This window comes from Prionailurus viverrinus, chromosome C1 (genome assembly GCF_022837055.1).
Source record: "Prionailurus viverrinus isolate Anna chromosome C1, UM_Priviv_1.0, whole genome shotgun sequence".
In the NCBI taxonomy this organism is placed as follows: Eukaryota; Metazoa; Chordata; class Mammalia; order Carnivora; family Felidae; genus Prionailurus; species Prionailurus viverrinus.
In genome coordinates this window covers 172,600,347-172,611,565 of record NC_062568.1, presented here as the reverse complement: position 1 = coordinate 172,611,565, position 11,219 = coordinate 172,600,347, and positions in this window count along the sequence as shown.

The window sequence follows — 11,219 nt, the reverse complement described above, 5'->3', positions numbered from 1 at the left end:
TAACCTTGTAGCATATCAGCTTTTGTTTCAAGCTAGATATCTTTATTTGATATCTAAAGTGCAAGACCAACAACATATCAAGAGATCTATAGACAAGAAGGCAAAGCTCTTGTATTTTTTTCATCCAGACACTTCAATTTATTTTATAAATTTGTTCATTTTTCCTGTTCTGTTTTATATAATATATGGACTTAACTACAAAATAAAGTAACAGTAATAAAATAACAAAAGAGGATAATATTTCCTCTTGTGCTTCTCTTATTATTGTCTACAGAATTTCCTTCTTTTGTATTTCCTCTCTACTCCCCACCCCCAGATGAATTTTAGCCTAGTCATTATTTAACATAATGTTTCATCCATTGTTACATCAGTAGCTCTAAATATTCTACATAGTCCAGAATTCTGTTCTTCTGACTGTCCCTAAGGGGTACATTGTGGGGCAGAGAGGGTTATGGATACTTCCAAGTGGTTAAGGACATATAAGAGATAGTATAGCAAATTTTTAAAAACAGAGCTCTCGTCTGGAAGTCAGGAAACTTGGGTCCTAGTCCAGACTGTGCCATTAACTGTGTGACCTCGGGCAGGTGACCTAACTACTCTGAATTTCATCATCAAGAAAGTGAGATGTTTCTAAATCTTAACGTTTTTTCTGCTCCTGCAGTTTGGTGAATCTCATTGCTGAAAATTCTCAAGGAAGTGATTTTATGTTTTCAGAAATGTCTGTTTTTATCAAGATCCATAAAACTATATATATATATATATATATATATATATATATATATATATGAAATGGTATTGGCCATTTTTTGTACTGTGGTACAGTGATACTGTACATACAATGGTACTGTGTGTATATATACATATATATATATATATATATATATATGTATACACACACACACACACTGCTCTTTTTCCTTTTGATCACATTTTAACTACTGACCCAGAGGAGCTCCAGTCAGTATTTCCTTTTATCCTATTGACAACAACTCTGAATGGCTGGCCTCTCTTGGGTGCAAAGAGCCAATATTCTTTTTTGCTTTATATTTTCAAACCTTCCCCTTTCCTGGACAAAGCATATTGAGATCCTGACTCAATCCAAAGAAATTGTTCCTGCCTTTAGAGTGAGTAGGCATAGGTAAGAGTATGGATGAAACTTTTGTAAGTAGTGTTCTTGGCATAAATACTAGTTCTATAGTTTTTAATATATGAAGCATAACTAAATGTATACTTTTTACTAAGATCATGTATTTATTGCCGCGATAACTATAGAAGTATTTTCTGGGGAAATTCACCTTAAAATTTTGGGATAATTAAACGTCTGTAGAAATTCATTCATGGTCTTAATTTTTGTGATTAGTCCTTTCCAATCATGTAAAGCTAGTCATTTATCTGTCTTGGGAAGCCCAAAGTAAATTGTTGGGACCCATACTTGTTTTATCCTATTTTTCCTATTAAGTAATGGTTTAAGACTACATCAAGCAAGGAGTGCCTGGGTGGCTCAGTTGGCCAAATGTCTGCCTCTTGTTTTTGGCTCAGGTCATGATCTCGTAGTTCGTGGGTTTGAGCCCAACCCTACGATGGGCTCTGCACTGGCAGTGCGGAGCCTGCTTGGGACCCTCCCTCTCTCTCTGCCCCTCCCCTGCTTGTGCTCTCGCTCTCCCTCTCTCTCTCTCTCTCTCTCTCAAAATAAATAAACTTTAAAAAATACAACAAGCACTTTGATTTGTTGTCAAGTAACTAGTATTTGTGGGATTCCATTAAACTAATTTTAATATGCTTACCAGGTTCCTGTGAAGACCCATATTGGGGTGTTTTGATTTGTTTCTTTGTTGTAATTCAGTGTTTAACCTAACTATGCAATATACCCATAAATAGTAAGACCTAGTATAGTATAGTATAGTATAGTATAACATAACACGAAATGCACAGGTTTTTAGTTGGAAATCAGTTCCATTACCTACCGTGCTGTAACCTTTACAACATGGCTGCTACAATGCACAACTTCAGGGGCCATCATTCATGTTTGTCTTCCAGGGAGGGCCATTTTCATAGAATACAATGTGAATAGTGCCCCTGTAATAGTGCAATAATGGCCTTGATCTCTGAGCCTGTTTTCTCCTCTATAAAGTGATGCCTGAAAAATGGCTGAACAGGGTTCCTTAGAACCCCCTAAATGGTTAAGGTGTGTCGTGTCTCAAGCCATGGGAGAAAGGAGCTCATGTTTCTAGGCACAGCAAGGCTCTATTCTACACTGCTACCCTCCCAGTTCAACCTTTTTTGCTCTGTCACATATGAGTTTGCCTGAATTATCATAGCCTCCCTATGGAGTCACTCCCTTCAGTTCACAAACTACCTAAATCTCATATCTGAGCATGTCCCATCCTTACATTTATCTCCAACATGCCATTCTGTTTCAAGCTTCCATTCCTTTACACACATTTTTACTGTAATATTAGTTTATTTGTAAATAGATTTTCCCCTTTTTATTTGTAAATTATATTTTCCCCTTCTAGATCATGAACACCCTGATGGCAGATGGGGTGTCATACATCTTTTATCCCCAATATCTAGCATAGTGCCCAACATGTAGTATACTCATAATAACTAATATGTATTGAATACAGAGTTATTTAACAGTCCAGTGGGACAGATATTCCAGTCTTATTTTATTTTTTACAAAATTTTTTGTAATGTTTATTTTTGAGAGAGAGAGAGATACAGTGCACCAGCAGGGGAGGGGCAGAGAGAGGGGGGACAGAATCTGAAGCAGGCTCCCAGGCTCTGAGCTGTCAGCACAGAGCTCAACATGGGGCTCAGACCCATGAACCATGAGATCACGACCTGAGCTGAAGTCGGACGTTCACCTGAGTCACCCAGGCACCCCATATTTTAATTTATTTTTTAAGTAAACTACTCCCAACATGGGACTAGAGCACGAATAGTGGGCCATGTGTAAGCTGGGGAAGCTGGCAAGAATGAAGTGGACTTGACAGGTTATATAACCCTAGAGAGAGAGATCAACCTCAGAAAAAAGCTTCAACATTCCTGTCCTCATGAAGCCTAGTTACCCTTTTTCTTTCCCTGGGTTGCTTATTTGCCAGTGAGATTTTTTTGTTCTTTAAAAAAAAAAAAAAAGTCTACAAAAATAGTTAGAACTAATAAATCTGGCAAAGTTACAGGGTACAAGACCAACATACAAAAATCAGTTGTTTTTTTATATACTAACAATGAACAAGCCAAAAAGGAAATTAAGAAAACAACTCCACTTACAATAGCATCAAAAAGAATAATATACTTAGAAACAAACTTCACCAAGGAGGCAAAAGACTGCTACCCTGAAAACTACAAAACTTTGCCGAATCAGGGGTGCTTGGGTGACTCAGTGGGTAAGCCTCTGACTCTTGGTTTCAGCTCAGGTCTGCTCTGTTTCAGCTTCCATTCCTTTGTTGTTAAAATACCTCCCTCTGCCACCATTACTATTTGTTTAAGCTAGCTTGAGTGAGTGTTCCCTTTAAATGATCCTAGAGAGAAGACATTTGCATTTCCTCTATAAGAATCTCCTGATCACAGATGAAAAGGAGTGCTCTGAAGAGCTCTCTGGTCACTGGAGGGCGGCAGATATGTTAAATGAAAGAGTTGGAACAGATTAAGATATTTTTAGACCACTGTGGACTGCTGGAAGTAGCACGAAGGTAGTAAGGTGTAATGGTAAAGAGGGTTTGAGGTGCTAGCAGTAGTCATATATTCAAATCTGAGCTCCACCACTCTGTATGTGACTTGGATGTTTTACTTAATTGCCTAACAATCCTCCATTTTTCCATGTGGAGAGTGAGAGATGATAATACCTTCCAGAATTATTGGGGAAAATAAATGTATATGAAGTGTGTGCATACAGTATGGACTCAGTAAATGAGATTTTATTGTTAAAGCATGACTGGGATGCCTGGGTGGCTCAGTCGGGTAACTATCCAACTCTTGGTTTCCACTCAGGTCATGATCTCACAGTTTGTGGATTTGAGCCTTGCATTGGGCTCCACACTGACAGTGCTGAGCCTGCTTAGGATTCTCTCTTTCTCTGTCTCTCTGTCTCTTTGACCATCCCCTTCTCATGCTCATGCTCACTCTCTCTCTCTCTCTCTCAAATAAACTTAAAAATAAATCATGACTAATATGGATTGTTCAAATCAAATCATGGTGGTCTTGGCCTAATGTGTAGTATATTTTTAATTAATAGAATTGTTCTCAAGTTTTTCCCCATCTGACCCCTCTTTGTTACTACCTGAATCTTACTTAGCAAATGCCAGGAAGGATAGAAGAATGGATGAATCAAACAGCATACAATAGTAAGAGTAAAATAGACTCTGAGTTACTTGGGAACAGGGGATGGGTTTTATTACATTTTTGTGTCTTTGGTGTCCAGGACAGGGCCTGGAATACAGTAAGCACATATGAGGTAAACTTGAGTCAATTTAATTTAGAAAACCATGCATGACCAAATATTTGAATTGACTGGTAGGTAGCCAGAGGTTTCATACCGTGTTGTTGTCTACCCCAGATAGCTCAAGTATCATGGGATTTATTGAGTTATATAGCATTTGCTTATGCCTCAGCCTTGACCTTTCAGAGCCCGTTCTTGCTCTGGGCCTCAGTCAAAGGTACCAACTTGTATCCACTTATAAATGGGTCATAGCAGTATTTTCCAAGTGCAGAATATGCTGCCTCCAAAACCCAAATAGGTCTACCAAACGTGTTTTCTTCTTGGTGGTAAGAGGTACTTTGTGCAATGGCTTGTTCTTTTCTTTGGAGGGAATGTCCTGGAAAATTTCAGATCATTGAACCCCTAAAAACTTTACTGATGTGGTAAGCCTCTAATCTTTGTGTAGTTTCTGCCTCACGTTCTGGAGTACATGTGCCTTACTTACTAAGACATCCAGACCAATTGACATTTACTTCTTATTATGTCTGATTAACATGACGGTATTGGCATACTGGGCCAATATGATGTTTTGCAAAAAGTTCAGGTCCCTTTAGACTATCTTATGGACAGAGAGCATGTGAATTAACATGACAGTGGGTCAAGACCATGAATGTATACTGTTGCCCATCCTATGTGATCATCTTTTCAGATGGGTGTGGAAAAGAATACATTTGCCAGATCAGTGACTGCACACCATGTACCTGTTAAACTCTTCTAGAAAGCTATTACATCTAGCATAGCAGGTGTAGTTGGAGCCACTTCTTGATCAAATTTGTGTTAGTCTTCTTGTTATCTGCCATGGTCCATCAATTTTTGCAGAGGACAGACTGGTGAATTAAATGTGAATATGACAGGGGTGCCTGGGTGGCTCAGTCAATTAGGCGTCTGACTTCAGCTCAGGTCATGATCTCACGGTTCGTGGGTTCAAGCCCCATGTCGGGCTCTGCCAACGGCCCATATCCTGGAGCCTGCTTCCAATTCTGTGTCTCCCTCTCTTTCTGCCCCTCCCCCGTTCATGCTCTGTCTCTCTCTGTCTCAAAAATAAATAAAACGCAAAAAAAAAAAATTAAAAAGTGTACAGTTCAGTAGTGTTAAGTATATTCACATTGTTGTGCAAGAGATCTCCAGAACTTTTTCATCTTGCAAAACTAAAACTCTATACCTGTTAAGTAACTCCCCATCTACCCCTTCCCCAGCCTCTGACAACCACTATTCTATTTTCTATTTCTATGAATCTGACTACTTTAGATGCCTCATATAACTAGAATAATATATTAATTGTCTTTTTTGTCTACTTATCCATTCTTGATCTCTTTTAGTTATATATAATAGGCAGTCAATCTATATTGGCTCTGAGAACAACATGTTCTTTGAGCTATCTCCAAAATCTGTCAGCCAGACCTTCCTGGCTACCATTCTGACATTAAGTCCACCCTTCTGAGGGTTAAGTACTGCCATCTGGCCTCTAGTCTGAAGTCTTATCCCCACTGCTACTAGGGAGCCCACTTCCTACCATCAGTCCTGACTTAGAGACAACAGTTGCTACAAGATTCTCAATGATGCTAGTGCTTTCCTTACCTAGTGCATTCCTTGGTGCTTCAATAAATGGAGTATCTTCCAGGCCCTTCCAAAAAAGCACAATCAACTGGTGGATTTTTCAGTCTTAGATAATAGACCCATTATAGCAAGCCTACCTCTTTGAACCTTTTGATTCCTTTAGCCACAGTTTTTCCTGGCAGTTCTGGCATGTCTGTTTGATTTAATGCGGATATGGGTTATCGTTTTTTTCAAGCTTCAAAGAACCATCCCAGTAGTGTAGAACCATCTCTTGGGGTCCTTGCAGAGTATTAAATCCTGTGTCATAGCACAGTGCCCTGATACTGATGACTCTCCCTTATCCAGCCTTAAATCCCACACCCATTTATCGAACTCTCAGTTATACTCCCCTACTACTTGCCATTATATGGAAGTCAGGTCCTATAGCTACTCTGGGATATAATCTTGCCTCATTGGGCTATTTGATCCTAGTTATGGATCCGTGACCAGGAGGAGAAATCAGGGCATATCCTCAAGAGGACTTGCATTGTTTTATAAGGTACCTACAAAGTGCGGAGGGATGAGTCTTTATCTTCCTTCCTGAGAGACAGTCACTTATATAGGCCCGGAGTGTCACCAGCTAGACCCCAAGACCTGATGTTTACTGCTCACCTGCTTGTACCCACTGACATTTGTTCCACATTTTCCCTTAAGCTTTTTTTTCTGGCTCATCTCTTAACTCAGACAAAAGACCCTACAGGCATAACATCTCATGATGGAAACTGAAACCATCCCACAGGCAATAACAACTACTCAGAGGAAGAGCTGTGGTGGCCCAGATCACCCGGACCAGTTTGAGCTAACTCCCCAACTTGCGCCTGCGCAGATAAGCCATGGAGTGAACTCTGGAATGACCGACAATTACTTTTACCTCATTATAATACTAAAATCTCCACCCAAGGAGGAGGACAAGCTTCATTTACATAACATATACTGTATGTACAGGCATGTTTCCTTAAGGAGCATGCATGACCTTATGCCTGCCTCTACATATATGACAAGACTTCCCTATTTAAATATTCATTCTAATCCTTAATGAAAGGAGCCCATTCACCCTTGCTCAGGGAGTCCTGGCTTTGGAAGTTATTCCCCGTGATCTCCTTATTTGCTGCAAATAGTTTCATTCATGCAACAACTCACCTGGTGTAGTTTCTATCCGTGATTCACCAAGAAGCAAACTCATGTTAGTTCGGTTACTAGAGGATTCAGAGGAATCTTGGGATTCAAATTTCTCAAGGACATTTACTTAGATATCTTTGCCTCAGATTTCGGGGTTCTACTTTTTCCCTATCAGGACCCAAGTTTTATGAGGAGACTCTCCTATACTGAAAATTCAGTCTTTTCTAAAATTCTCCAATTCTCACGTTTGCTTTTGTTTCTCTTGCCTTCCGTGACATGTCTATTGAGAAGTTGCCCTGGCCAAGGTCAAAGAGGTTGCTGCGGGTGTTCTCCTCCAGGAGTTTGATGATTTCCTATCTCACATTTAGGTCTTTCATCCATTTTGAATTTATTTTTGTGTATCGTGTAAGAAAGTGGTCCAGTTTCATTCTTCTGTGTGTCATCATCCAGTTTTCCAAACACCTTTTGTTGAAAAGACTATCTTTTTTCCACTGGATATTCTTTCCTGCTTTGTTGAACATGAGTTGACCATATAGTTGTGGGTCAATTTCTGGTGTTCTATTCTGTTTCACTGATCTATGTGTCTGTTTTTGTGGCAGTACCATAATGTCTTGATCCCTACAGCTTTGTAATATAGCCTGAAATCTGGAATCGTGATGCCTTCAGTTTTGTTTTTCTTTTTCAGGATTGCTTTGGCTCTTCAGGGTCTTTTGTGGTTCCATACAAATTTTAGGGCTGTTTGATTTAGCTCTGCTAAGAATGCTGGTGGTATTTTGATAGGGATTGCATTAAGTGTATAGATTGCTTTGGCTAGTACAGACATTTTAACTATTTTTATTTTTCCAATCCATGACCATGGAATGTTTTTTCATTTCTTTGTGTCTTCTTCAATAGCTTTCATAAGTCTTCTATAGTTTTCAAATTACAGATCTTTTACTTCTTTAGTTAGGTTTATTCCTAGGTATCTTGTTTTTGGTGCAATTGTAAATGGGATTGATACCTTGGTTTATTTTTCTGCTGCCTCTTCATTTGTGTGTAGAAATGCAACCAATTTCTGTGCATTGATTTTACATCCTGTGACTTTGCTGAATTCATGTATCAGTTCTAGTAATTTTTTTGGTGGAGTCTTTCGGGTTTTCTAAATAGAGTATCATATCATCTGCAAATGGTGGAAGTTTGACTACTTCCTTGGTGATTTGTATGCCCTTTATTTCTTTTTGTTGTGTGATTGCTGATGCTAAGACTTCCAGTATTATATTAAATAATAATAGTGAGAGTGGGCATCCTTGTCTTGTTCCTGACTGTAGGGGAAAGGTTCTCAGTTTTTCACCACTGAAGATGATATTAGCTGTGGGTCTTTCATATATGGCCTTTATGATATTGAGGTATGTTCCATCTCTTCCTGCTTTGTTGAGGGGTTTTGTCAAAAATGGATGCTATATTTTGTCAAATGCTTTTTCTGCATCTATTGGCAGGATATGGTTCTTATCCTTTCTTTTATTAACGTGATGTATCACATTGCTTGACTTGCAAATATTGAACCAGCCCTGGAGGCCAGGAATAAATCCCACTTGGTCATAGTGAATAATTATTTTAATGTATTGTTGAATGCAATTTTCTAGCATATTGAGAATTTTTGCAGCCAGTTTCATCAGAGATATTGGCCTGTAATTTTCATTTTGGGGGGGAGGGTCTTTATCTATCTATTGGGACTTCATCAAGATAAAAAGCTTCTGCACAGCAAAGGAAATAATCAACAAAACTACAAGGCAGCCTACAGAAGAAGATATTGGCAAATGACATATCTGAAAAAGGATTAGTATCCAAAATCTATAATGAATTTATAAACTTGACACCCAAAAAACAAGTAACCCAGTTAAGAAATGAGCAGAAGACATGAATAGACACTCTTCCAAAGGAGACATCCAGATGGCTAACAGACACATGAAAAGATACTTAACATCACTCATCATCAGGGAAATACAAATCAAAACCATGATGAGATACCACCTCATACCTGTCAGAATGGCTAAAATTAACAACACAAGAGACAAGAGGTGTTGGTGAGGATGCAGAGAAAGGGGAACCCTCTTGCACTACTGGTGGGAATGCAAACTGGTGCAACCACTCTGAAGAACAGTATGGAGGTTCCTCAAAAAACTAAAAATAGAACTACCCTATGATCCAGCAATTAAATTATTATGTATTTACCCAAAGGATACAAAAATACAGATTTGAAGGGGTACATGTACCCTGATGTTTATAACAACATTATAAACAATAACCAAACTATGGAGAGAGCCCAAATTTCCATCGACCAATGAATGGATAAAGAAGATGTGGTATACATATACAACGGAATATTACTCAGCCATGAAAAAAATGAAATCTTGCCATTTGTAATGACATGGATGGAGCTAGAATGTATTATGCTAAGCAAAATAAGTCAACCAAAGAAAGACAAATATATGATTTCATTCATATGTGGAATTTAAGAAATAAAACAGATGAACATATAGGAAGATGGGGAAAAAAAGAGGAGAAAGGGAAACAAACTACAATAAACTTTAAACAATAGGCAACAAACTGAGGGTTGATGGAGGCATGTGGGTGGGAGATGGGCTATATGGGTGATATGTATTAAGAAGGGCATTTGTTGTGATGAGCACTGGATGTTGTATGTAAGTGATGAATCACTGAATTCTTCTGAAACCAATATTTTACTGTATATTAAATAATTAAAGGGGCGCCTGGGTGGCGCAGTCGGTTAAGCGTCCGACTTCAGCCAGGTCACGATCTCGCGGTCCGTGAGTTCGAGCCCCGCGTCAGGCTCTGGGCTGATGGCTCAGAGCCTGGAGCCTGTTTCCAATTCTGTGTCTCCCTCTCTCTCTGCCCCTCCCCCGTTCATGCTGTGTCTCTCTCTGTCCCAAAAATAAATAAACGTTGAAAAAAAAATTAAAAAAAAAATAAATAATTAAAATATATATAATAAAACAATTCTCCAATTCTCACTATTCTGCTTTATAATTAACTGTCTCTGACCATTGGCTGCAAAAGATGAGGGTTTCTTTAAATGCTAACAGTGAGGTCCTTTGCTTTGAATTGTTGATTAACAGATCTGAGCCTGTCATTTTCTTTCATCAGTTAACCAATGGCTCTTAGCAATAGTCACCCACTTCCACAATCCTTATAGTTGTTATTTCCCAAATATCTTACAAATGCCTGAGACATTGTACCTGTTACACTGAGCATCCCCTTCCTTCTACCTGTGTCCCACCCCAATTCACTACAGGCGAAAGACTGCAATTGCATCTACAGTATGCCAGAGAATTTCATGCTCCATCTACCACAGTCTGTATGATCCAACTCCAGAATTCCATCATTTAGTATCTGCTTTTGAGGAGCATTCTTGGCAACAAATGTCTTAGGTTCCCTAGAAGCAGAGCCTGAGATAGGGATTCTAGTTCAAGTGACTTATGGAGGGATTTGCTCTTAGGAAAAGAGGAGAGAGATAAGCAGTAGTAGAGAGGGGATAAAAACTAAGGAACAGTGTAGATTTTTTTTAGGTTTATTTATTTTGGGGGGGGAGTAGCAGAAAGAGAGAGAATCCTGAGCGGGCTCCACACTTCCAGCGTGGAGCCTGATAAGGGGCTTGAACTCATGAATGACCTGAGCCAATACCAAGAGTTGGACATTTAAATGACTGAGCCACCCAGGCACCCCAGAACAGTGTAGATTTGAAGACCAGCTTCAATCTAATCCCACAGGGAAACTCTGAAACAAGAATTATACTCTAAAATTACTATCTTCAGACATGGGACTATGTCAGACAGCCATTGACAATTCTCCCCACTTCCTTTGCCCCTGGGAGAGATGGCTCTTGTTTGGTTGAGGACAAGTTTCCAAGAAGGGGAAAAACTGTGAGTTGTTATCAACCAACACTGGTAGTTACTGGAGATTGGATGCATCAACTGGGAAAAAGGATTTGAATGTGGCACCAATATATCTTCCATCAAAAAAAATA